General features: G+C 41.8%; 1 long non-coding RNA gene across 16 annotated transcripts in view; it reads left to right on the forward strand.

Moving 5' to 3' along the window:
• Positions 1 to 26127, forward strand: part of LOC308194881 — a 188401-nt gene that overhangs the window by 139218 nt on the left and 23056 nt on the right. Inside the window, exon 1 of one of the 16 annotated variants that reach the window (XR_013950975.1) lies at positions 11237 to 11358. The exons of 12 other annotated variants lie outside the window; for them this stretch is intronic. This is a non-coding gene — a long non-coding RNA (uncharacterized lncRNA). Of the gene's footprint in view, positions 1 to 11236; positions 11359 to 11543; positions 11683 to 26127 lie in introns of those variants that run through there. 3 more of the 16 variants (XR_013950976.1, XR_013950977.1, XR_013950978.1) reach the window with 3 other exon arrangements.

Raw genomic sequence — 26127 nt, forward strand, 5'->3', positions numbered from 1 at the left:
AAGGAACTGGCTGAACTGGGAAAGGACAGTTTTTGTCTCCAGAAGGTTTGTTCTTTTTAGAAAAATAGGAAGGATTAATTTAGACAGCATAGGATTTTTATTTTTATTTTTTTTTCCATTTTTTCTCTGATTTTAGTAGTTGGTCAACAGATTGTCATTTCCCAAGATGTCATTTAAGCTGCTGATCAAAATACAGGTCTTTGATATGTGAAATAGTTGTCTGAGCTCACCGCAGTCCAGGTTGGCTTAATCCTTCCCAAGGATGGTTCAATGCTGTTGGGTCCTCTGGCAGAGGGAAAAGTTGGAAACAGCAATAGAAGTGTCTCCTTGAGCATTTTATCTTCAGCTCAGGGGTACAGCACTTGAATTGTTTTATCGTCTGCCTTTTGTGGTCAAATAGAGGACAGGTATCTTTTCATAACTATTAAGATAAATAATGACTAAACCCAAGAATAAATTCATGGAAATCTGTTTCTGAGCCAGATTTATGTGAAGCTTAATAAAGAAAAAATATCATTTGTACGGAAGCATACTGTCATTCCATGGACCTAGGTCTAAAAAACACATGAAGGAAACAACAGCATACACTGTTTCAACTGAAAGAAATTTTACAGATTTTTGTAGGAAGAATACAAATTTCAGTTAAATTCTACAGAAAGACCAATAGAATTTATTTATTTCCTGTACAATTTTTCCATGAGGAGAAAGAAGAAAGAAGGAATTACTTTGGGGAAAAAAGGTAAAAAATATCCATCAAATAATTTTGCTAATTTGTGTGTAAGGCTTAATATCATGTTAAGAAAAGGAAGCTGCAACTGGATTGTACCAAAAAGCTGTGATATCTGATATTAGGATGATGCTGTCTCTCCCCAGAATTTAAATATGAAGTATCCCTCTGTGTGTCCCAGATGCCGTCAGATCCTGTGTAAAGACGGGAAGTTAAACAAGGACCTCGATAGACAGAGAAGCGTAGGCCTTCCCAGTGGAATCCAAACAAAACATTTTTTGACTTTTGCGCCACAAAAGTACCACCATCTTCTTGCAATTACTTGAAACTCACAAAGCTAAAAAGGGATTAATTAAAAAAGGGAACAAGTAAAATGCAGTAACTTGTTGACATTTGTATTCTCCTTGCTCCACTTGCTCAGGAGAACAGGCTGAAGAGACATCAAAATGCAGAAATCGCACAACCCAGCAGGGATATACTTTCACATTTCTCTGATCAATGGTACCTGGGGTGCCAAGGTAATTCTGTTTTATCCATTGCTTTGGTGCCCAAGACTAAACAAAGCAATGGCAAATTACAGACAGCTCCCTTCCTTCTGTGTGTGTGTATACGTACAGCAATTGTGTGTCTGTATATGAAATATATCCATCTGACACTGGTTTTAATAAGAACTTACATTGTACTGTCTGGGAGGAGGGGAGAGCTGGAAGAAGAAAAGAAGGAGGGTTGTTCACACTATATGATTTTATATATTTCTAATGTCTAAACCTCCTTATTTAGGAGCTATTTCTATTTGGTGGTAACAAAAGAAAAGAAGAAAGCTGCCAAACTTGGAAACAGAAGTTAAGTACCTAAAATTAGGTGCTGTGAATACTGCCCTAGCCCCTATTTAAATACATGATTTTTCAAAAGCGCTGTGCCACCTGCCTGCTTCTACTGACAATTTACAGTCCCTGATGGTTGCTCACCTGCCACAGCTAACAGCCATTGCAAAGGGAGCTTCTGAAACCTTGCCCCTTTTTTGATATTTGAATGCAGAGCTAGAAGACCCCACACAAAGGAGCTTCAGAAAAACAGGTCCAGAGGTGGATTAAGCACTGCGTATGTATATCATGTATGTCACACACAAATATAAGACTTGAGATGTGTATGCATATATATTCCTGCCTATATGAACGTATTGTTTAAAGTTGGTGTGTTTGAAAGGAGATTTCATGAAATAGTGTTATGTTTAGGGTGAAGGTGAAGTTCAGTTATCCCTCCTTGCAGCAAACTGCTACCTGAGCTCTCTAAGAGCTGTTTTAAATTTGGAAGAATGAGGTAGTTACTCTTGAACATAAATAACATACAGTCTAGCATGTGAATCTATTTGTAGAATAAATGTAAAGTTAAAACTTAGACTTTAGAAAGGGCTAGACAGACAGTGGACCTGAAGAAGACAGCTTGCTGGTTCTACAATCTGCAAAACCCCAGGCAGCGCGGTTGGAGCAGAAAGGTGACTCAGGCTTCTCTTCCATGATGAAAATCAGTCACATCTTGTACAATCTCTTTCATGTAGCAGGGGAGTTGACAAAATGCAGGTAGGAACATTGGAAAACTTATGAGCAGGAAACAAAGCCAGAAATGTTAGCTGCAGGAGCTCTTCATCTGCTGGTGAAAATGGCAGATCTTACCGTAGGGTGCTTACTTCATGGATGCTATTTAACACAAATACTTCATGGTTGGGCAGCTGCCAGAACAGTGCAAGGTGCTATCACTGTGAGAGAAGGATTTAAGTGCTTTGATTCCCCTTCCTCCTTAGGAGCAAGGTGGAGAAGGGTGTGAAAACTGTATTAGGTATGTTTGTGAAAGTGAACACAAGGGACACCAGAAGACTTCTGTGGAATCTGAATCATGAAGCTGAATTAGATAGAAATCAGATAGAAATTCCTTTTAGGAGTGAAGACCCGCATGAACAAATACTGTGTTCTTGTCCAGACACCAGTAGCTTTTGGTAGATGGATAAAGAATGTGGTTTATGAGCAGCTATCCATAGGACACTCTGAGTGAGTCAGATGGCAGGATAGGAGGATTTTAAACTGTCTGCATGACTTCTCCTTTACTGTATTTTTTATTTAAACATGTATGTGTATATACTAATTGGTTCAGGGGATACAGATGCTTGTTTGGTACTCATACAAATGAGCAAGGAAATTCCTTCTATGTACTGAACATGCAGAAAAGGCATTTTATTTTCCAAGTCTGTGAAACTTGTGTGAAAAGTATCCTAAATATATGCCACCTGCATTTTGACTGGCCTCCCAATAACCTGTGATCAACTGGTTATATTTGTCACTCAGTGGTGGAAATGGTCCCAGTTTGGGGTATGCACTAGATTTTGTTATGGATGTTCATATTCCTATGCATTTCTGATGATTATTTTGACATCCTGTAGGGTGAGTTAACCTTGTGAAAATAGCTACTGAAGTCCAGGGCTGCAATTCTGCTCGGTACTCTGTTCCTGCCACATGAGATCCTAAACTCCACCATCTCATGGTCGCTGCAACCAAGGCTGCCCTCAGCCTCCACCACTTCAACCAGCCCCTCCTGGTTAGGGAGGACAGGATCCAGCAGCGCCCCTCTCCTAGTTGGCACGTCCACCATTTGCATCAGGAAGTTATCATCAATACACTGAAGGAACCTCCTGGCTGGCTGAGTAGGCCTTCCAGCAAATGTCAGGGCAGTTAAAATCCCTCACAATAATCAGGGCCTGTGTTTGTGAGGCTACAATCAGCTGCCTATAGAAGGCCTCGTCAACTTCCTCATCCTGATCTGGTGGCCTGTAATAGACACCCACAACAGTATCCCCTAAGCCAGCCTGCCCCTTAATTCTCACCCACAGACTCTCAACTTGCTCCTCCTTGCTTCCTCAACATCTTACTTGATGTCAACGTACTTACAACTTACTTACTTTGCTGTCCTGCATGTAATGCGAGCGCTTGGCTGAGCGTTATGACCTCGCGTGGCTCAGCCTAGCCCTGTGTCGGTGTTCCAGGCTGCCTGGTGTTAGACCACGGGTGTCAAATGCCCTTTATTTTCATTACATCTAGCATGTGTCTCTGTGTTTATGGAGAAAACAATGTCTGCCAGTGAGGACAGGGGTGGGGGTGGTAAGCAGCATGACGCGCAGACCTGTAGGAGGAAGAGCCGCCGAGCTGATTCACGCCGCCCCAGCAGCTGCCATTTGCATGGCAATGAGCACAAACTCCAGCTTAAGGCCCACCAGTAAACAAATAAACAAGTGCAGCTTCAGGCCTCAGGTACGGCAGTAACCTGCTGCACCCAAATCCACCTCCGTGTTTGCTCGGTGTGAGTCAGAGGCCGCCATTCCAGCGGGGCTTTGCCGATCTTTTATTTCAGCCCACACAAGGGGAGAGTTTCATATACAAGTGCTTGTAGAGGCACATACAGCCAGCAGCCTTGAGTAACTTGGGGTCAGGAGCTTTAGGCAGGCTGTCTACTTCCCCAGGTCAGTTAAACAACATGCTTAGAGATTTCTGTCAGACGCATGACTCTTTGCAGAGCTGTCTCCTGCTGCCACTCTCACCTGGGGGTTGGCTGCCCACGGAGAGCCTGCGGAGCTCTGTGTGAGCAAACATGCCGCTCCTCCTGAGGTACGTGGCCACGTGCTCTAGGAACAGGGCTTAGGGGCACCGTTTCACGGGTTTTCTGCTTTTTCATGAGATGTTTTTCTTTTGTCAGTGGAAGAGAGAGGAAAATTTTCAGGGCAGTGGAGGGAACCTGAAATGTGTCTGCCAAACACAGCACACAGATGTGGATCCTCATCCTCTCCCACAGCGCTGCACCTTCCTACCTCTACCAGTAGTGATGCTCCATTCAGCATCCTGGCAACTTTGCTGCTAGCTTGGCCTCTACCTCTTTGTCTGTAGATAGACATATTTCTAACCATCTCCCCTGTTGTTTCACATTTCACTTTTTTTTTTTTCCCTTTTCTCTTCTTTTCTTGATTTATTCATGGAGTGAAGTAAGAAAAGTTGTTCCCATTGCAAGTGGGCTTAGAGAGAATGTAAAGAATAAGCTTCGTAATAGAGAGGGTGTGCAAGGAAAACTGAGGAAAGGGGAATAGAAAGTGGCTCAGCAGGGCTGGAAGCAGCCTGGATTTGAGTGTGGAATAAACGAACAGTCAGATGGGGGAGAAGTATTTCCTCCCCGTTACTGTGGAACGGACTACAAGCTGCATGTGTAGTTGCTATCATATGGAGGCTGACATTTTAAAAATTTTACCTTTCTTTTCGGTGTGTGTGTGTTTGTAGATATGCTGGCAAAAATATAAATGACACCTTAGCAACTTTGTGTATTGAAGATTTACCTTATCCTTTCAATAGATAGTAGAAAGCAAGCAACTATGAGATCCTGGTGGGTCTCCAAGCCCACTCACAGTCCACAGTGTGTGAAGAACAGAGGGGTTTTTCATGCTTGTGTTCTTTTATTCAATGGTCTCTCTGCAGTTAGGAAAACAGACACAACAGGCAAAAGTACAGCTGGCACACAGCACAATAAATGACTAATTTTCACTCAGCAAAGTTCTCTAAATGCTGCTACGTGCCAGACTCTGTGGAGCCATTTCTAAGATCTCAGAAGGAAGATTAAAACCATCTCAAATACACAGAATTGACAGGAAAGTAAACTTTTCTATGGAAGTGACACAGGAAGCCAGATGGTGAGTGTTGCACAAAGCCAAGCAAATCCAGTCTCTGAATTCCTAAGGAGTATAAACCTCTGCAGAGAAATTAAATTCCTCTGAAGGAAAGTGGACTTTATGCAAATTCACACTCTGTCATAATTCTGTCATGCAGAACAAAAATCTTGTAATTTCCCGAAGTTGTCCTTTCCTTACCCTTCCAAAAATGTGTTCAAAAGCATAACATAAGCAGCATTTTCACTGAAGCAAACTGGTAAGGAGGGGGAACAATTATACTTAGCAGAGGGGAATCAATTGGTAGTTAACTGTGTTCCTATTGTTATGGGTTGAAATAATTCTGTATCCACACAAATGTTCATCTTTTGTTGCTGCTTTTTACAGTCCTGTTACGGTTGTATTATGATGCATCCAGCTCTTAAAAGGAGAATGTGATGGATGGTCTGTGGCTTGAATTCACAGAATTTCAAATATGTTCATACATGCTTAAGAAGAAATTGATCGAGGTGTATTAATACACACGTTATTTAAATTCCTTGACCAGTGAGCAGCAGTAATAAAGTTTAATAAGATGTTGGCTTGCATAAAGTGGGCTGTAAGTCTAACAGTGTTATGCTGTCACTTCACAGAACTCATTTTGTCTTCATCTGACATTTATTGCCCAACTTAGTTCACTCTATTTTGAAGAAAGATGTACTAAAATTGTAGAGCATGTGTCCTAGAGCATCTACATGACAAACAGAGTGGAAGGATTTATGTATGAGGAAAAGGATTACACAAGTTTAGAGGGCTGTGAAGAAACCATCTGTAGGGACATAATTGACATAAAGGTAGAGGGATTATAAATTTAAGATGTTGTATTTAAATATTTGTTATTACATTCTGATTTTAGCTTAGCATCTAGGACCCCATGAAGGTCTTTCCTATGCATGGGATGGCACACTCTGAGAAGATTAGCGAAACAGAGTGGAAGTTGGGAGAATGAATTAGCTGTAAGCGATTTGAGTTGTTCTAATCACACGCAACTAAAGTGGCAATTATCTTTATCTGCTTCCCAGTCTATATATTAAAGTTCATTTCTCAGACTTAAATTAGAATTCACTGTAAAAGAAAAAGTAACTTTTTTTTTTTTTTCCTGGGCAAAACAGAACCAGCTGGTACGCTAAGAAAGAACAGATCAGGGGATAGAAAAAAGTATTATTCACCTTATTTGAGGCTGTGGCCTTAATTACAGAAAGTAACTTTTTCATCCTCTGAGCTGGGAAACTGGAACAGACTTTCTGTGGTGTTTCAGGTTGGTTTCACCCCTTTCTGGCACAAAAATTACTCAGGGAAAAGTTAGGTTTGACAGTGGATGGCTAGGCAGTCAGCTAACTGTGCCGGGCTTGACGGGTACCTGATCTGACTGTCGATGTGTAGTTATGATCAATAAACCCCAGAGAGTATTGCCTCTCTTTTGATGGACTGTTAATTTCTGTTAATACATGATTACTGGGCTGTCCCCAGTGATGCTAGATTTTCATTGACCTTGGACCGAAGAGGTTTTGCTCACTGGCACTGTTAGATCACCATTGTATCTTCTCACCTTTGCTTATGCTATCTCTGTGAAGAACTCCTAGTGAATGCCCAGAAACCTGGCATATAAATGCACTCATCTCCTCTGAGTAGCATAACTTCAAAAGCAAGAGAACTTTCTTTCTTTGTCTATCTTTAAGTGTAGAAATGTAACATTTTGGATTAAATGTTTGCAGCCTTTCCGTGTGGCTGTTTTTTAAAAAATGGCCATGGAATATTGCTAAGAGGATACAGCTCTTCAAAAGATTTTCATTTAGGGATATGAAAGACATTTCTGTTTTCCCCCCTTAAAACATTATGTAGGAGTGATAGAAGGATAAAAGAGGTACTATGATGAAAAATTGTTGCATGTTTTTGTTAGGCCTGAAGGTTTTCTGGTTTAAGATATGTGCCGAGGTATTTTCCAATGTTTGTAGTTTTCTCTGCCATCAGCTGAATAAAGCTGAAGAAAGTTGCTCTGAGTATTAGATATAGTATAAAGGAACATGCAAGAAAAACTGTGGTGGATTGAGTGAAAGAGTTTTTCAGGAAAAAAACGGAGGTAGTTATGATTCTTTGTTCCTAGTTTGAGAAAACATTGTCACCGTTTTGGTATCTTTTACCATTAGCACAGAAGCGCGTGATTACCACCCTGGATAGATGATGAAATTTGCGGTGAAGCCAGCAACTAATGATGAGTGATGAGAAGCGATTAAAAGGGCAACCCAAAATATTTATAGTTCATTGGTGCTGCTGCACAGTGATTGGTAAGTAGTTAATGCTCGTGAAATAGAGCTGCAATTAGTCTGCAGCAGGTGACCTCCAGCTGTAAACAGCTTTGTGCAGAAGAGACTTCAAGAAAAGCTCTTTCAGACCTCTTCAGAAGTACCTGGATCTGATTTTCCTTTCTTCTGTTACACTGGGGGTGTTCTTGATTTATAGCTGGGCAGGCAGGTGCTGAATCAAATACAGGGTGCTGCAGACCCAGGCCAGGGCCTGGGGCTCTCAGCAGCAGCTCAGGTTCTCTTCATCAGCTAGAGAAACTAATGGAGCGTGGGTTAATGGCTGTGTAACCAGGTGTGAGGAGAGGTGTGGAGAACCCCGAAGTTTTTTTGCTTAGCTTGTTACTTAGCTTTTGGGAAAGGTCTTCTGTGAGGCAGCTGGTGGATGTGTTATTGCCAATTTTCACAAGTTTGTTAACAAGTGAGTTAGACCTCCTTAGAAGTTTTACCTTCTTTCCTTTTGTGTTCCTTTGCCATTTATGAAATGACATGAAAATTGATGAAGTTGAGAAACAGGTGTTGCCTAAGGGTAAGCATGTATGGAAGGAAAACGAATTTCAGTTGTGTCCCTGGAGGTGATAGTGATGTACAATGAAGAAAATCAGCTATTTCCTCACAATCCATAAGCTTTGTGAGAACACTTGCTTCCTTTGTTTAGGAGGAATAAAGGGAATGGGAGCAAACCTGATGGGGAAATACTCAGTTGTCATCATTTGTTTTACTCATTCTGTATGCATGATCTGTCCCCCACACGGGAGCTTCTCACACATCAGACCTGGTGGACCTCAGGTCTTTTTTTGTAAGAATGGGCATTGTGTTAGTGCTGCAGTAAGAGATTGTTTTCCCGGTGCCTTTTGCAACAAAGTGCTTTTCTCCTTTCTACTCTTCTGTATAAATCTAAAATTAAAATAACTGGAAAAGATTAGCTGAGATTAGAGAGAAGAATTTAGTGACACATCTTCTGTGATACAGAAAGCAAAAATGGATTAACCATATGGCTTCCTCCAGGGCCTCGCTCCTGCAATTCTGCAACGCGGTAAAAGTGCAAAACACAAAATAACAATAGAATAGAAGGCCAAGTCTTTGTGAGGCAAAATTGTTGTATAAAACAAGTCTATAGTCACTAATAAAATATTGTAATCTGTAGAAACTACAATAAAAAATAGCTGCAGTAAAATAATTGCGTTTGATTGATTTCAGAGACACTTATTACTTGCTCTGTGGGTGTTTCATCACATGTAATATAAGATGGACTTCCACAGAGAAATCTCCTGGTGGGAACGAATTGTTCAGCCTTAGAGACCTGTTAAAACTTTTCAGTTGTTTTGTTACTCAAATCTTTTAAGTGCCTTCTCTGTGGAATTACTGACTACTTCCTTTGGGAGTTTTTGTCAACTCTCAGAGCAACATTTTAAAACCAGGGGAAAATGTTCTTTTTTGAGCAGCTCTTGTTTTGTTCCTTTTTGTAGAAAAATCTTTTTGATAACCTGGATCCCAGTATCTCTGTTATGTGCATTTTATCATTAATCATTAGGAGATATAGGCTATGTACATAGTTCTTCCACTAGCCTGTTGTATTCCTCTGATTGCATCCGAGCTCAGTGTGTTACAAAATCAAGAAAATGGATGCATTTAGTCCACTTGAGAAATAAGAGGGGAGATTCTTATTTCTTATTAAGAAATAAGAGAAACAAGTCAGAACTGATCCAGAGTGCGTTTCAGAAAATACCTGGTGTGTTACATAAGGGAAAAGTAAACTCACTTAGAAATTAAAGGTGCGAGGTCTGGAAGTGAGAAGTAGAACACATCTCACAGCTGTATAAGAGCTTTAATGCTTATCTCATACAGAACAATCAATGAACATTTATCACCAGTTAAGCCAGCAAAGTAAAACAGAAAAACATATGAGTAGGTGACCTTTGTAGCTTGTGTGATGTCTTTTATTTTGGAATCTCAGAGGACTATAAGCATTGATGAGCAATGCATATAGCACTGGTACAAGGAAATATTTTCACTTGGAACTCAGAATTTAACACAACTTGTCCAGTCAGATGAGAAATGATGTATATAATTTATGTCTCTGGGTTTCCAGTCATATTTTTATTACAATGCCATGTTTTCTTTGTCCAATTTAATATAGTCTTGGATGAGCTTTTTCCTTAAGCTAGTTTGTATCTACACAAAATAAGAAAGAAAGAAATTGTGGGGTTCCTGAAAGAAAGACCTTTTTAACATGAACTGTCCAAACCTATGTTAAACCTATGTTTAAAAACCTACTTTGGAATGGAATTGTCTTCACTTGGTTGGTGGAGAGGTGTACCAGATCAGTGAAATCATCCCATTAAAGGTTTAATCCTCCATAGAAAAAAGGATTGGGTGGGGATTTATGTTTTGGGCCATGAATCACAAATAATTAAATTGAAACTACTGAGGGAGCTTTACACTGTAATATGGGGCAACCGTGAGTGGCAAACTCCATTCCCTTTCCCAGGATATCTTTATCTCAGTTTTGGGATCAGAGAAATCATAAAACAGAAGAAGCGGACAGCGCGAAAATATTTCTGAACTGAAAGACAAAGCAAAAATGGCAGGAAAGCCTCAGGATTCATTCAGAGCTTTCTGTAGGGTGACTTTTTTCCCACTTTCTTGCTATTATCTGCCTAGGTACACTTTTGCTATCTCCTTTGGCAAAATAAAAAAAAAAAAAAGAAAAAAGTTAAATTCTGAAGAGAGCGATCATTTGAACTTTGTCCACATACCAGTTTTCAAGGGTGGTATTGCAGCTAGACCTGAGTTAGAGCACACTTATAAGTCTCCCATAACACTTGGGGGATATTGGTTATAGCACTTAAATCAAGGCAGCACCTCTCTGCCACACTCTCTGGAATCAGCTGGGACTTGCTGAGTGAAGTGTGCCCCCCTGCATTCATTCCTTCCTCTTCCAAACAATGCCTTTAATTGCTTGCGCGCTGCTTTCAGCTCTTATTCCTCCCCTTTTCACACTAACCAGTCCTTCTCAAAGAGAATGGTGTGTTTTGAAATGTACGCTGAAGCTTGCTCGGCTTAAGACTTACACTGCTATCTCTGTATAAAGACCCCAAAAGGTATTTTTTTTTTTTTTTAGTGCTAGCTTTACAAGTTTATAGTGGTGCCTGTAATGAAAAAAAAAATGAGCTTAGCTGTTCTTGAGACATTTGTGATGCTGAATCTGTGCAAGAAAAGCGAAGGAGAAGGTAGACCAGGCTGGATAAGGCCTTCCCAAAGACAGGCTTGGGGATGAGGATTCTGGGAGGCCGCCATGCAGTGGGCTGAAGGATCTGCTGCTGTATGGGGCTGCCAGGCCCATCCTACTACATGCCAAGAATCAGAAGGTTTGATCTCATCTGTTACCTTCAGGTAAAACTGAGTCATCACCACCTAGAGCTAGCCCAGCTGAGAGCACTCCATTTTCTGGGTGAAGATGATGTCCAGGTGTTTTTTTTTTTGTTTGTTTGGTTTTTTTTTCCCTTTTGGTTGTGGTTATTCTTGATAGCCATCAGCCTAGAGTTGATTTTTTAGGAGCAAGATTCTCCTTTTCATTGTCCCGGATCTTACAGGTGAGAGCCTGTATTGCTATTTTCAGTATTTTAGATAAATAATGCTGAGGTATTGAACATGTTTACAGAAATTGTCTTATGGCAGTGCTTGCAGTAATTGAAACAATCCGGTTTCACGCTGGAAGACAAGATGTTCAGGAAATATTTACATATGGGAGTATGTGCACCTTTGCTTATGTCTGTTTGCAACCTGTGACCTTAAAAGACAAGAAGAAACTGTAGTATAAGCATTTTGGTATGGGGAAGGGTTCTCGAGTGAGGTTGGCCAGGTCCCAGACTCTGAATTCTCAGTGATCTGAAGGAGAACCAACCATAAAGAAAAAGGTACACGTTGCTTTTGCTTTAACTAAATTTTGACTTTGCTTGGGTTGATCAATCTGGAATCAAGGCGGGATGGAGCCCTTCAACCTCTGGATGAGATCTGCTGAAATAAGGCGAAGCAGCAAATTTCCAGTAGCCCCGTGGGGTCCTCCAAGCACCTGCATCATGGCTTTGCAGAGTCAGGCCTTTGGTACAGAGCAAGCAGCTGCTCTGTGGGCGCTGACGTGCGTGGGTGTTTACAGCATAACATGCAAAACTGGATGGAATGGCTGAAGTGGGTAGTCTGTCCCTCTATTTCCATTTTAAATTTTGTTAGGAACAAGTTCTAAATGTCATTGGTTTTGGTCAGATGTTGTGTTAAATTAGAATGTTTCTGAGGATAGAATACAGATCTGAAAGGGGTTTGAAAATGTGTGTATTGAGGCTCCAACTTGGTCAGTCATTTTTTTTAAGGATTTTTTTTCTGTTTGAAGTGAATGTTTGACCAGTCATATCAAAACAGGAGCTGGTTTCTTAATCTGGTGGTAAACCTGTATCAGCTGATAACTTAGTCGCACTTGCTTTTCCTATTCCTTGCTATTCACAGATACCAATAGTGCTTATATGCTACTGCTGAAGCTGTAGTAAAGGTTATGTTTTGAGTACAGCTATGTTAAGATGAACAATTTGCAAAAAACAAAGATAAACTGTGTTTTTCCATTTTCCACTGTGACAAACGTATTCCACTCTTGCTTCATGATAGCATTTAAAACAAACAGAAATCAGCAACAGAGCCTATCAAAGCTCACCGATCTTTATTTGAGGTTATGTTGAGCTTTTGCATTATGCTTTCCTTGGGGGCTGAGCATAGTCACATTTCTAAACCTGCATACATACGAAAAGGTATATATACATATATTAATGAAAATGCCTGTTATAATTTGCCAGAAAACTCTGTGACAGTTTTAGTGGACCTAATTCAATCTGGTAGAGAGGAGTAGGCAGTGAATAAACAAAGGTATTTCTGAAACTTTGAGCAATAAAAATGCGGTGTATTAAATCCTGTACCTATAAAAGATATACGCTGTCTTTATGTAGTTCAGTAGAACTAAGCCTACAGCAAGATTTTTTTTTTTCCATTTTATTATTTAAAAAAATGAGATTAGCTCTGTGTGCTTATGATCGTTATGATGTGTTTAAATACACCAAAGACTGAACGGCAGCCACGTTCTGTACTTGAACAGCCTCAGCAGGTAGGGTCTTTGGATATGAAATGTTTTCATAGGTATTATTATAGCATCTCTATTGCCTGTAATTAATTATCCCAAATGGCATTTTAAACCCCTTTGAACTAGTGATGAGTGACCGTTCACAGCATGCAGGTTCCAAATGCCAAGTGGATCTGATACGCTAAGCAGTCACAATGCAAACAGCAAGAAATATGTTTCTGGGAGATTTCCCTGCAGGGAGAAAAAAAACGTAGGGGAGTGGGGAGAAGTAATAGTCACTGTCACTTCATCTTCAACATCTGAAGTCTGCTGAAAATGAGGATGTTGGGGAGATTTGTTTTGAAAGGGCACTTCTGATCTGGACTCAAATGCTAAAATTGATGCATTAAGACTAGCTTGGCCACAAAAAGGCTGTGATAGCATATGAGATTTTAAGGAAAAACTGAGAATACAAGTGAAGTGGAAGTTCATGACTGCTTATGTACATTTTCTCTTGCTCTGTGAGGAGAAACAAATATTATGTCTAATTTAATGGTTGTTTTTATGTGCTTTTCATTTTAGTAGCGTTAACCAAGTAGTCATAGTTTGAACGTAATTCAGAGCTAGCACAAGATGTGCTTGCTTATATAACAGGCCATCAATGTGGAGATGCGTTTGATGTATTTGATACTTGGTGAAGAAGGCAACTATAAGAGATCATAGAACATTGTGAAAATAAAATTTTAGAATTTTTTTTTACAAATTAAGTTTAAGCAAACACTACTGGGTAATTACTTTTATTTTATTTCTTTTTCAGAGCCAGCCTGTTTGTCTGTTTTCAGTTGCTTTTCTTGTTACAAAGTTAAAAGCTAGAAATGTGAAATCCTTCACTCCCTGGAGTGAATGAAGTATTTTTCATTGACTTCACTGGGCTGGGTATTGAACACTGATCTTCAAAAATAAGTGCTCTCTGAAAAAGTTTTCTTTCAGAGAAAACAGTGCTTATATTACTGTATAACTACTTCAAAACTCTGGACTTGAAATTTTCATGTGAAATAGGTTAGGATTCCATGTGGACAGATGTTGATCAGCAACATCCTCACACTACAGTAATACAGTACTATGGTGTAATACAGTACACTCCAATTAGTTTTGGAAATGGGTAATTGAGAAGTGTGTTTAAATGGATTTTCTTCAAACACGCAGTTTATTTCCATTGACACTCAATGAATAATTCTTTGTTTGACAGGGATGACAGTATCTCTTTTGTGGGACATAGATTTTCTGATTAGACACACTAAGCTGCTTTAAATTGCAAGTGGAGGTAGCCTCTTAAGCTTTGAAGGTGGTTTAGCCTTGGCATTAAGCTCACTGTTAAGCTACTTTATCAGTTTATGGTGCATAGGACATTTAAGACATACCCTGTACTGCAAAGGATCTGGTTAGGACGTTGACGGTCGTGCATACTCTATATAAGAACTGAATCCACTCACAGATTATTACTGACCAGTGCTGGGGAGCTTGGCAGCTGCTAGCAAAAATTCATGCGATGCAAAAGGAAGAAGATAACTTCTATAGTTGATGCTGTAAGGGAAGTTGAAGGCAGGAAAGTATAATCACTCATTTGACTAAGCAGTCTTGGTCTTAGAAGTCTTAGTCAAGGCGTCAGAAAGTCCCATGGGAACTTTGATAGCTGGGAGCCGTCGGTGCCCTGTGCTCCCATTCTGCTGGTCAAAGTCCAAGTATGCTAAATTTCTGCTCAGGACAGCAGCACTCTCTCCCTTCTCCCCTGCCTTTTCAGTTGCTATCTGATTTATGCTTCTTGCTGCCTTTTATGTCAGAAGAGTTTGCGTTTCACATATGAATCCTTCAAGCTTAGTGTTTTATAGCAGAAATTATATTAATGCTTTGGAACAGATCTTTAGGAATGCCATCTCCAATCACGTATTAGGTCTAATGCTAAAGGAGATGCAGTTCCAGTGACATGCTACCTACTTTTGTATGATTTACTATCTTCTCAATCACCTCTGTGCCTACAGTAACCCAGGCTGGTGCTGCTTACCTAAAAGGCTGGGACACAGTTAAGTGTGCACGTGGCATGTGAGTCTGGGTGCTGCTTTCTGTTTATTTGATTACGGCATGTGTGCTAAGGGAAGGGAGCCTGTGTTCTTTGGGGATATGTGATTATACAGATCTGTACTACTAAGGGCAGAATTTTGCCCTCTTTGATCATTGCTTTTATTGATGGGCTTGCCACAAAGGTTAAAGGGAGCTTCTTGCTTTGAAAGCTTGGAAACAGCCCATCTGTCAAAGAAGAACCTTTATTTGTTAAAAGCTTTTCAAGCTTATAGACCTGGAAGAGCCCCAGTAAAATCAATGAAAAACTATCCAAGATAAACAGACTTACAGATGAATAAATGCTCACTACTATTTTTAGTCTGAGCTCACAAAATCTCTTTCTAACTGCCTGGCCTTTTTCTCTAATAAAACAGCTAATTCTCCAAATATTAATAGAGGTCTGTTGGCAGACTTGGGGCTTGCAGCTCTTCCTGAGCTTAAACAGAGGAACTGCAGTTAGTTGAAGCCTTTTCCAAATCGTTTTGTAAATACCTGTTGAGCAAAGTTCCAGTCCCACCAAAGTCTGAGCTGTCCACAAACTCCAGGCAGTGATGCATTAGAGAAATGGTTAGCAGCAGTGCAGCAAATGAAAGCGTTACTCGCTTGTTCCTGTAGCTGGCAGGAAGGATTTCTGTACAAGCTGACATAAACAATCTCCTAATTTATTGGTGCAATTTTCCAGAGTGTTGAGCACTCAGAGCTGTAGTAAAACATATGGTTTAAATGAAGCTTGGAAGGCCACGGGAAGAGAGGATGGAAAGTCTCTGGGACAATCAGACTTCTTATTCTGAAACCATGCTTTCTCATCTGCTTTATTGGTGTGACAGTATATAGATTTATGTGCCAAACATGGGGAAAACCACCCTCCTATGTTACATATGCTAGATGTTGCTCAGTTAAATGTTCTGCACTGAAGGTCCGTGCTGTTGTCTCTCAGGTGACTCAGAGCAACAGAGTTCGGGGTGTTAGTTTGCTTCTTCATCTTCCTCTTGACTGTGTATCAAAAAACATGGGCTTGTTTATGCGAGTACCTTCTTTAACTGCATTGCTTTGAAGTGGAGAAGCCCAGGCCTGCAGAACACAGCCCCTAGCTGAGGCATACAGTCAGGAGTATACTCAGAAATTTGGCTTCCCTTTGAAGTGGGTATAACTTTGCCTCAAACGAGCTTACAACATAGCTGTGCTTACTGCTATGTCCCTTTGTACTGAAGCAATTTGATGGTCCAGTGATGGGCTGGTGTGACTTTCAGGAAGGGGACCAGCCTTCTGCTTTGTAACTCCCCTCCTCACGTCTCCTGTGACGAGCAGTGAGACATCTGTGATGTGCCAGCACCATGGGATTGCCCACGTCTGCTAGAGGCCTTGAACTGCACGTGGCTAGGGCTTCTACCTGCTTGGGTAGAAGTCAGAAATACCTTTCTGGATTTGCCTAAACCTTCCGTGGCCTGCATCTGCATTCTTGTTGTGTGCAAAATGTCAGCTTATAGGGACTTTCTGGTTTTCACTTGTTCAGGAAAGAATTTTCTGGTTTGAAGTTCTTGGCCTGTGGCAGTTGTCTGGGAAGTTGGCCAAGAGGAACAGAAGAGTGTGGAGCTGACATGATGCTTGCCTTGTGTCTCACACTAAAAAACTTCTCTGCAACTTGCCTTTTTGTGGAGTCTTCACCTCATAGCCTACACCCTGCTTTCATTAAACGACTGGCTTCATGATACCTGAAGAGTATTTGGATTTTTGACTAGGAAATGGTTGCTGTACTTCTGGTTTGTATTTAATTCTGTGAAGACGATGCCCCAGCTCACCCTGTAAGGACAGGTGACAGAGGCGAGGAGCAAGGAGCTAACCTTGCTAGTGCTGGGCCCCAACGAGATAGCCCGCAGGGCTGCGGCAAGGCAGCAGGTGGGACTGGTAGATCAAAGACCAAAGTGACACCTCTGGCACTGCTCTGCAGAGTTGGACAGGGGCTTGGCATGAAGCTCGGCACTGACCTTCGTATCTGGAACAACATGAAGATAGCCTGGAAAAACAGTAACATGGGTGGGAAATGTGCCTGATTGCCTGGAGCTGTGTTGTGGCTGGCGGCCCGAGCAATGTCCTGGAACCTCAGGCCTTTGTGCTGAAGCTGCCAACAGCCCTGTAGGGACTGTAAGTGAGCAAGCGTGACTGTGCCCACGCTGGCTGTTAGGGGGTGCTTACAGCTAATGCACACTCTTGCTACTGGCACTGACTGGTTGTTATCCTCTTGGACAAATGTGAACAGATGGAGTCAGCACAACTTTCTCCATGTAGCAGCCTCCTCCAATGCATGCTCAAAATGTCAGCTTCTGCAACCTTTTCCCCATTTTTTTTCATTTACTACGTTCTAAAATGCTCCCTTGTCAGTGTTTCCCTTTGCGTTTCTGTCCCACTTCTCCCAGTGACTTTATTAGCTGGTATTCCAACTGTCTTAGGCTCAGGAAAAGACTTCCTTAACAAAGATGTCTTTTGCTGAGCAGGAAACATTGTGCGAGCAGTCCAAAGCATCTGCTGCATGTTGATAGAGAGGGATAATGATCAGTACAAATTTGGTGAGGCTGCCCTCCAAGGCCTTGTACAAATTTGTGCATCCATAAATCCCAGTCATTTTCCTAAATGACTTTTAAATAAAAGTATATTTCATATTCTAAAAGAGGCTTTAGCAGAAACGTAATTCTCAAAGGCCTTTAAATATTAATAGCAAATCAGTTCAGACATTTGCTGTGAGCTGCTTCACCTACCGTAACTGCAGCAGAAGTAGGGTCTGCATTAAGCCCAGATTGCTAACGTTTCTCCTCCGCCTTCCTCTGCTCTGCTGTAACAGCCAGAAGCTCCATGCAGGGCAGCGCTGGTGGTGTGAAGGAGGCCTAGTGCATTCACAGACAATTTATAACTGAGTTCTGAGTGTGGGGTCTTATAGGGCAGGGTCACCTTTCTCCTGGCTGCTGGGTGTCCCACAGAGCGCCAGGAGCACTGTGTTGATGCACGTTTCTCCCGTGGTATTTACAGCTGGGTGTTGTCTTTGCTCTTGGTCTGGTCGAGAGGCTTAGTGTAAAGTAGGTATTTACGGATTAACTACTTTGGCAAAAAACCCGCTTGTTACTCTGAGGGAAAGTCCAACACATAGACAAGCCTCATGCAGTTCGGGTAGCTCTGTGGCATTTTTCTTTATCCTGTTGACAAAAAATGCTGGAACATATTGACGAGAGAGCCATCTCTGTCCTGGCTGTGCTTCGGTGAGGTGAGGTGTACTTCGTCACCTAGACTATGCCACCAAAACTGGCTCTTGTGCTCGCTGACCTCGATGGTGTTCAGCCTCACTTTTCTGAGCTGTGAGGGCACCTGACCCCATTTTGCACATATACCTTTTCTCCTAATGGTGTTTAAAAACAGGGCATGAGAGGGAGAGATGTATTCAGAACTTTTTATTGAGCTGCTTTGTTTCCATCATGTTTTGGGTGGCTTTGGGTCACAGGGTGATGCAAAGACATTTCTGTCAAGACCAGCTGCCGAAAGACTGGTACAGTAAGGTACAGACTGAACATTTAAAGTACAAATTTGGTTGTTATTCTGCTATGCTTCCAGGTACAGATTAATTGTTGCAAATTCCTATGTTGCTTAATGTAAATATCTGCATTTTATGCAAGGCATTATTTTGATTTTTGGTAATGTATCACTAAATAACTGACACTGTAAAACTGAAAGTTTTTTTCAGTAAACAGATTTTAGAACAAAGAAGAGAGGTGAGAAAAATATTCTGAGAACTTGTGGAGACCTTTTCCCTCCTTCAGTAACACCAGAGCTTGTGGATGGAGTGTCACATCATGGTATGCTGGTTTGCAGGCAGGGAAGATGCTCTTCACAAACATACTTTTGAATTTGTAAAAACACTTAAGACAAAGAAAACCCTTCACTGAAGCACTAAAACCATAGAGAGAGGGATTCTGATGCAAGTCTTCAAAGGAAAAACACTGGGCTGCAGGCAACACAGTCGGAAGCACAACAAAAGACTTGTGAGGCTTAGCAAAGGCATGCAGGAGATGGGCTGGCTTGCCTGCCTGCATGGGGTTGGGAGAAAGAGTATTGGAACAAGATTAAAACATCGTTCTTAGTAGGATTTCTGCACAGTTTGCACAGCTGACTGGGAAGGCAGAACAGGCCCAGGCTATCAGCAGTTATCTCTTTCCCCAAGTGTTGCTGGGGTGGGAGAGTGGGAGGGTTGCTGCTGGGCTGGTGCATGCCTGGCTTTGCAGTTCTCCACAGCAGGATGCTTATAGGATTTCAAATATCTTCTCACTAATTCCTTACAACTACAGAAACACTCCTGCCTTCATTTAATACCTCTGGAATATATAATACAATGTAGATAGTAGTTTCTGTAATGCATAAATTGGAAGGTAACATGAGGAATCTTGCATCCATCCATAGTGGCAAAATAGATCACAAAGCAAACAAAGTACAGAGGCTACTCTGAGGACTAGTGAAGCTGATTTTTTTATGCCCTAAACTACCAAAGCACTTTGGTTTGAGCACAGTTTTAAACTTGGAGTCAGCAGGACAACTTGCTCGAAACTTTGCATCGGCCCTGACCTGCACGTTTTTTTGGAGCAAAGGCAATGCATTGTCCTCAGGATGGGGTTTTGTGCAGCGATGCTAGCATAGGTTATGTCAAGATGATGCTTTAGAATTTGTACTTAAATTGTTTTCCTCTTGTAATAGACTTGTTACACAGATGCAAATTCTTAATCCTACAACATGGTGCTGGTACTTCAAGTATTAAAACAACTTGGCTTCTCTGGGCAAGCATTACAATGCATGTCAGTGAAAAGTTGTTGAGGCTTGTGACTAAAAACCACTTTCATCAGTGTGCTGGCAGTGTTCTTGATGCAAAGACCTCTGAGCTACTGTAGTGTGAGATGTAACCAGTACTTCTAATCATGTACTGTCACTAGAAGTTCCTTGATACTTTTCTAAATAGTAAGTTTATTATCTTTATTTACTTTATACTTTATGTTTGAATAAAGTCCAGTTTGGATAATTGCATTCTAGGTGCATGAAATATTGTGTCACAGTAGTTTTGGTTGGTAGCTCTTTCCAATACTGTATGGTAGGCACTGTACATGATATTCTTCTGCAGTGTTTCAATTTACTTTATCTGCTTCTGTCCATGATTTGCATGTGTCCATCATAACAAGCTGATGTGGTATTGAGGTCTATCAATAGGCAATGCTGGGTGAAGCTGCAGTGTGTTGGGTTGAAGAAGGGGCTGGCTAATGAGAGACTGGGGGGTGTGGAGCCTGTCCTATGACTTTTGTTGCCATGTCGCAGCCTCCTTTGCCTCTTCTGAAATTAGTCATGATTAGCACATCTGAAATTTAGTCACGAATCTGTGCGGATGTGCCTAAGAGGGAGTGGAGGGTTCTTTGTTTATCACCACTTCCCCAATTCAAGTTTTAGTCTTATGACTTGCTTTAGTACATCAGGTTGTACAGTTAATTTATCTACATCCTGCCTCCACTGAAACTTCTGCGGCCCTGTTGAGGTACCTCACATTCACAACTGACAGGAAAAAGTGACGATTTCTGAAAATTGATGTTGAGTATCTTTGGCTACTTCTTGAGTCTGCAAAATCAAAGGCCAGTATTGCGTCCACTATGGTGTGTGATTATTCGGAGAATGACAGGGTGATTTTGTGGTTTCATAGCAGGAACCCACACTACTCCTTTTCTGTTTCCAAAAGAGTGATCATCTTATCTTAATTGCTGAATGCACAGTAGCTCCAGACTGCTGGCAGTGTCTGGAAAGGGAAGACAGAAATGATGCTTGCAGTGCTTAAAACAATGTTGGAACCAATGAAAGCTGCTCTTGATGATTATATTGGTCTATAAGCCAGCATATATTTGTGTATTGCGCTCAGGTGCTGTTGTAGGTGGAAAAAATAGCTTAAATTGTGAATTAAATTGTGAAGGGTACCAGCCTTGATGCCCTTGAATGCAGCAGGAGCTGACCCAGCTGTCTGCCTGAGGGTGCCGGGCCAGAAGCGAGCTCCCTGCAGGGAAGGGAAGGCCCAAGCTGGGGAATATCACAAAGTCTGGCTGGCAGGGGCCTCGCAGGGCATCTAGGATGTTGGGCTGGGACACTTCTGGAGTGGCAGGGGTGTCTGACTGCTGGCAGGCTGGGGCCCCTTGAGCTGAAGGGGGCCTCGCTAGGGACACAGCACGCACATAGCCCTGCACTGTGGCTGGGGCTCAGCCCTTGGCCTACTTGTAAATTGGCCTGTACCTCAGCAAGGTGTTTAAATGATTCCCTTGGGTCCTGAAGGCCTCCCCACATGCCTTCTCACTAGTGGGACATCTTGGCTGGGAGCATTCCCAAATCCTCTGGGGGAGAGGCCCTGGGCGAGAGAATGGGGGGGGGGATTCATCCTTTTGCAAACGTACCCAAAATGTAGAACTGATGATGGGCATATAGCACTTACTGAAGGGGTGTTTTAAGGAACATCCCAACCTTTGAACCAGCAAACCATATTGACCATAGAGGAGGTGAGGGCGCAAGGAGATAGTGGGCTGAGGTGAAACCCTCTGCATGCTGCTCCTGGATGCTGAGGGAGAGTTGTGCTGGGATCTTGTCAGTGTGAAGAATCCAGATCCATAACAGCATTTTCTCTTGTTAACACCTCTGGCATGGCATAATACGGGTATTTCAGCATTAAAGATAGGCCTTCAACGTCCTACAGCTTCAGAAACATTGGATTCTGAATTGGGTTTTGTTGGGCCTGGATTAATTCCTCAGAGACTTCAGGCTGGCACGCCACATCTAAACAGCCTCCTGCTTTCTCCCAGCATCGTGTTTGCGCGTGGCCTGTAATTCTGCTCTAACTCAGAAGGAAAATCAGATAAAATAACTGATTGAAAGGTGGAAAAGGGGAAGTATAACCTGATTTTAAGGCAATGATAAAAGAAATGCCCATGAAAACGTATTTGAGATGTGTTCATACAAGGCCTCTAACTTCAGACCGTGCAAGAGCTTTGGCATTCAATGTTGCCTGTACTGGCAGAGAAAAAACAGCCAGAAAAGCAAAGAAAAGTTGAAAAGACAAGGATTGAAGTGCTTCTGATGCAAATAAAACTCTGTAAAATGTGTATTAGTTACTTCAGCCACCCCATTGTATCCTACACATCTTTGAAATTAAAATGACCAAAAAGTTATGTTACTTCACTTTCTCCTGTAATCTACCTTTAAGGAAAAGTGACCATGCTGTGTTGTGAGTCAGAGAGCAAGCTGTTCAGCAGCGTTGGTTACAGACGGTCACGCTTTTAACACTCTCTGTCAAGTCCAGTCTATTTGTCACCCACTGAAGAGAAGATACCAGAATGCAGAAGGTGCAGTAATATCACAGCCTCGCTACATCAAGCCAGAAAATTTGTTTACTTGACACAAATATAGAGTATGCTTCAGGTTCTACTCCCTTGATGTACTCTGTTTGAGGATCCTCTCTTAGCTGAGTTACCAGCATCCCATTTTTTCTTTTTTCTCTTTTAGCATCAGGCTCTTCAAAGTGCATTCTTTATCTTTCATTCCTTCAGGTGTAAATGAGATATGTGATTTTTCTTTTCTTTTTGGTGGGGCAGTCCAACTAATACAGCTTTCATCTAGCACATTAAACGCACAGATTTCCACCCCTGCTTGCATTGACCATTTGCCTGGTGTGGAGACACACCTCCAAAGCAGTTTCTTTAGTAATTGATCGTTTGGCTTCCAAGCAGTCTTCCTCATGTGGGAAAGTAGCTGTACTTTCTAGCAGTTATAATCATGCCCTCAGAGAAGCCTGTCACCTTCAAAACAGTGGGAAGGCGGGTAGTGGGGCCAGCAAAGACATACACAATTAGCATGTACGCTGTTTCCTGGCCACTGCCTCCAGTGGCACTGTCAGACCTTGATTGCTGTGTCCTCCTGGGGTTGGGGGTAACTCGTGGAGGGGAGATGGTGGCTTGAAGTGAAAAGAGGGCAGGTGAAGGGAGTTGGAGTGTAAGCATGCCAAAGCCAAGGGTGCAAGGGTTTTCCCCACAAATACAGAAGTGGATGGAAGAAGTAAGAGCACAGGTTATCAGAAACAAAATCTACTTCCTTGTAGATACAATTCCTTCCATCAGGGACCTTTTTATTTCCTGCTGTAGAAATATTGCCCTCTCCTAGTTGTGCTGCTTTATCGCCACCTCTGTCCCATTTGTTACTGGCCTGTGTGGCAGCTTAGGTTGAAACACTGAAGAGTGCCCCAGTGAGAGTATCTCCAGGTAGGAAAAACCTCATCACCCATCAGCATGACAAGAATCAAAGCAAAGTATTGTTATGTGTGGAAATAACCAGGCTAGATGATACTGAAGTGGAACATATTCTAGCAGTAGCTGGTATTTTCCCTCCCTTGAAGAAGCTGGGAGATCCCCTGAGCTTTATTTTGAAGTTGTGTTGCCATTTGCAGGAAAGTCTTGGTGTGACTTGCAGTTTTTGGCCCCATGGCTTCCCAGTAGCTCTGGGGACTTGTTTTTCTGGGACTCCCAGAATGTGGTTACTTCTTGGACATCCCCTTGGAGGTAATTCCCACAGCACAGGGAGCCCTAAACTCAGCATTACAGTTCAAAGGGAGAACTTGAAGTCTTGTTATCTCCTCTCTCGCCTACTTCCTCCTTTCTTTTTGTCTGGGGGCAGAGAATGAAGTCAGAGAAGCAGCAGTGAGTTGCAGGGTGCTGTATGGATTTAGGGTGATCTGAACCTGATTGAAATAAGAAGGAATTTGTTGGACATTTGAAATATGGTGGGCAGAAAAGAAGTGTTTGGAGGAAAACTAGCTTTCTTGTTTAATATGTCTATAACAGCAATTCTAACAGGAGTGTTTTTCTAACTCAGAATTTAGCATGTTTTTTCCATCTTGACTGTCTCTCATATGTGAAGAATTCTGTATTTTCAAGTTTGTTTCTATCTTTGGCTTCAGAGAAGTGGCAGACCTCCGTGTGGTGTTTAATGGAGTGCAGGCTCTCCTGATGAAGTCCTCAGCTTACTTATATTGATGTGGCTCCCATGTGAGCGCAATGGGACTACTGTCATTTGCTGGCTGAGCTTTATTTCATTGCACCACAACCTCCAGCATCTCTCCATACTTAGACAACAGGACAGCACCCAGTACTTTCCAGTAATGCAAAAGCCATGTATGGAATAAATTTAAAGAAATTAAGATCTACTGTGTTTCAGAAGAAATAGATCTCTTAGTATGGGGCTGGTTTTGTGTGGTTTTGTTTAGGCAGAACTTAATGGACATCAGCTCTATTTTTCTCACATATATTGAAGGGAAACATTTTCCATGTGCTGGGGCTATAAATATATTTTCAAGCAAGGTGCCTTTTAGAGGTGTTTTTAATATCTGATGTCAGGTTGATTGTTCTTTGTGGCTTTACTCAGCCCTGGGGAGGTAAAGCTTAATATTGTCAGGGCACGAGTTTGGATTCCACCTCAAGTCTGAGCCTGTAGCCCTCTGTCCTTTCTCTGCATTTTTTAAAATCCCTGTTTGTTTTGCCCCCGCAAAGGCAATCAGTGTGACTCTCATTAAAAGTGGGGTTGATGACTCTGGCAGGCTGGGTGCAGCATGGATCACCAGACTCTTACTTCCAGGTGTATTTCATGGATTGCAAAAGCCAGGGGTCAGTGTCAAATCCTCAGAGAAAACTTGTTAAGATACTTAACTGGCTTTTCACTTGCATGTTCAGAAGTGACTCATTAAAATCACTATAAACATGATGATTCACCTTATGTTAACAAGCAGGTCATGATCAGACATATAGATGTATTTAGATTAAGAGACGTCTTTTTAGAGTCCTGCCATGAGACAGTATAGCTATGAGTCTTACAGAGTTAGAGTGAGTCTAGCACAGAAGTATGTAGTCAACTTTTTACTGCATTGTTTTATTTTGAAAAATCTGGGATTTTTTTTTTAAAAGCTGTATTTTGGTGTCTGTTGTCACTGATATATTCTCAGACATGACTAACCCTAATTGACAATTCTGTCTGGCAAAAAAGTGATGCTCCTAAGTGTGATTTCTAACTCTGAGCTCATAAAAGCTCTCGAGACACTGGTGGAAAATCATTGTTGCTTTTTTGTTTGCTTTTGGTTGACAAAAGAGAGCAACAACAAACAATTCAGGTTCTGGCCTTTCCTTGAATATTGATATTCCAGTCCCTGTGGAGGTACTGTCAACTGGAGCCAAAACTGGCTTCTGCTTGAGAAGAGAAAGAAACCAGCCCCATATCTCTGAAGCTTCCCTAAATGTGTCTGAAATGCTGTTTCAAGTCCTTTGGTACAGTCTGTGCCAAACTTGTGTCTCCTGAGGAATATGTAAATATCTACAGTCTCTTTCATCCTGCAACCATGCTTAAGACCACCCCAGTCTTAAGACCATCAAAGTGGGAAATTGCCAGAGGTCTGCAGCCCCTCTGCCGGTCCATCCTACCTCACCTGCAGGTGTTGCAGCGAGATGGGCTAATGTGCTGATCCCATCCAGCCCTTTTGCATACATTACGGCCTCTTACGAGGCTGTTAGATCCTTTCAGAAGTACAGGATTTGTTAGATCTGCCACAACAACAACAAAGAGTCACGTCCTTTGACGCCCCTTCAGAATGGCAGCTTCAAAGGGAGAAATGTAGGAGCCAGCAGCTTTTAAGCGACTGGGTGATTTGAATTTTACTCTTCTCTTCTTAAGTAGAAAGTGTGGATGCAGCACTTACGCCCACAAGCAGACACAGGGATGCGATTCAGTTTTCAGCTGTTATTAATGTAATCCTGCAGAGGTGCAAGTTTTCATCAGACTTTTGTTAAGAGTCAAAGCATGCTGGTTTTTAACCATATTTTAATATTTGCTGTGATGAATAGTCACTGTGCAATACGTTGGTTTTATATGCTGCAGCTTGAGACTTGAATTTGAAAATTGTCATTTTCAAATAAAGAGGGGGCATCAAAGTGAAGAAAAACAAGCATCTCTGAAGTCAGCTCTCCTCCTGACTGTTCCTTATGACCTGTGTGGTAGCACAGGCTCCAGGCACACTCACATGGGTCAACATCATCCTTGGCACCTCCTTCCTCTT

Source organism: Anser brachyrhynchus (genome assembly GCF_964034855.1).
Source record: "Anser brachyrhynchus genome assembly, chromosome: 4".
Lineage (NCBI taxonomy): Eukaryota > Metazoa > Chordata > Aves > Anseriformes > Anatidae > Anser > Anser brachyrhynchus.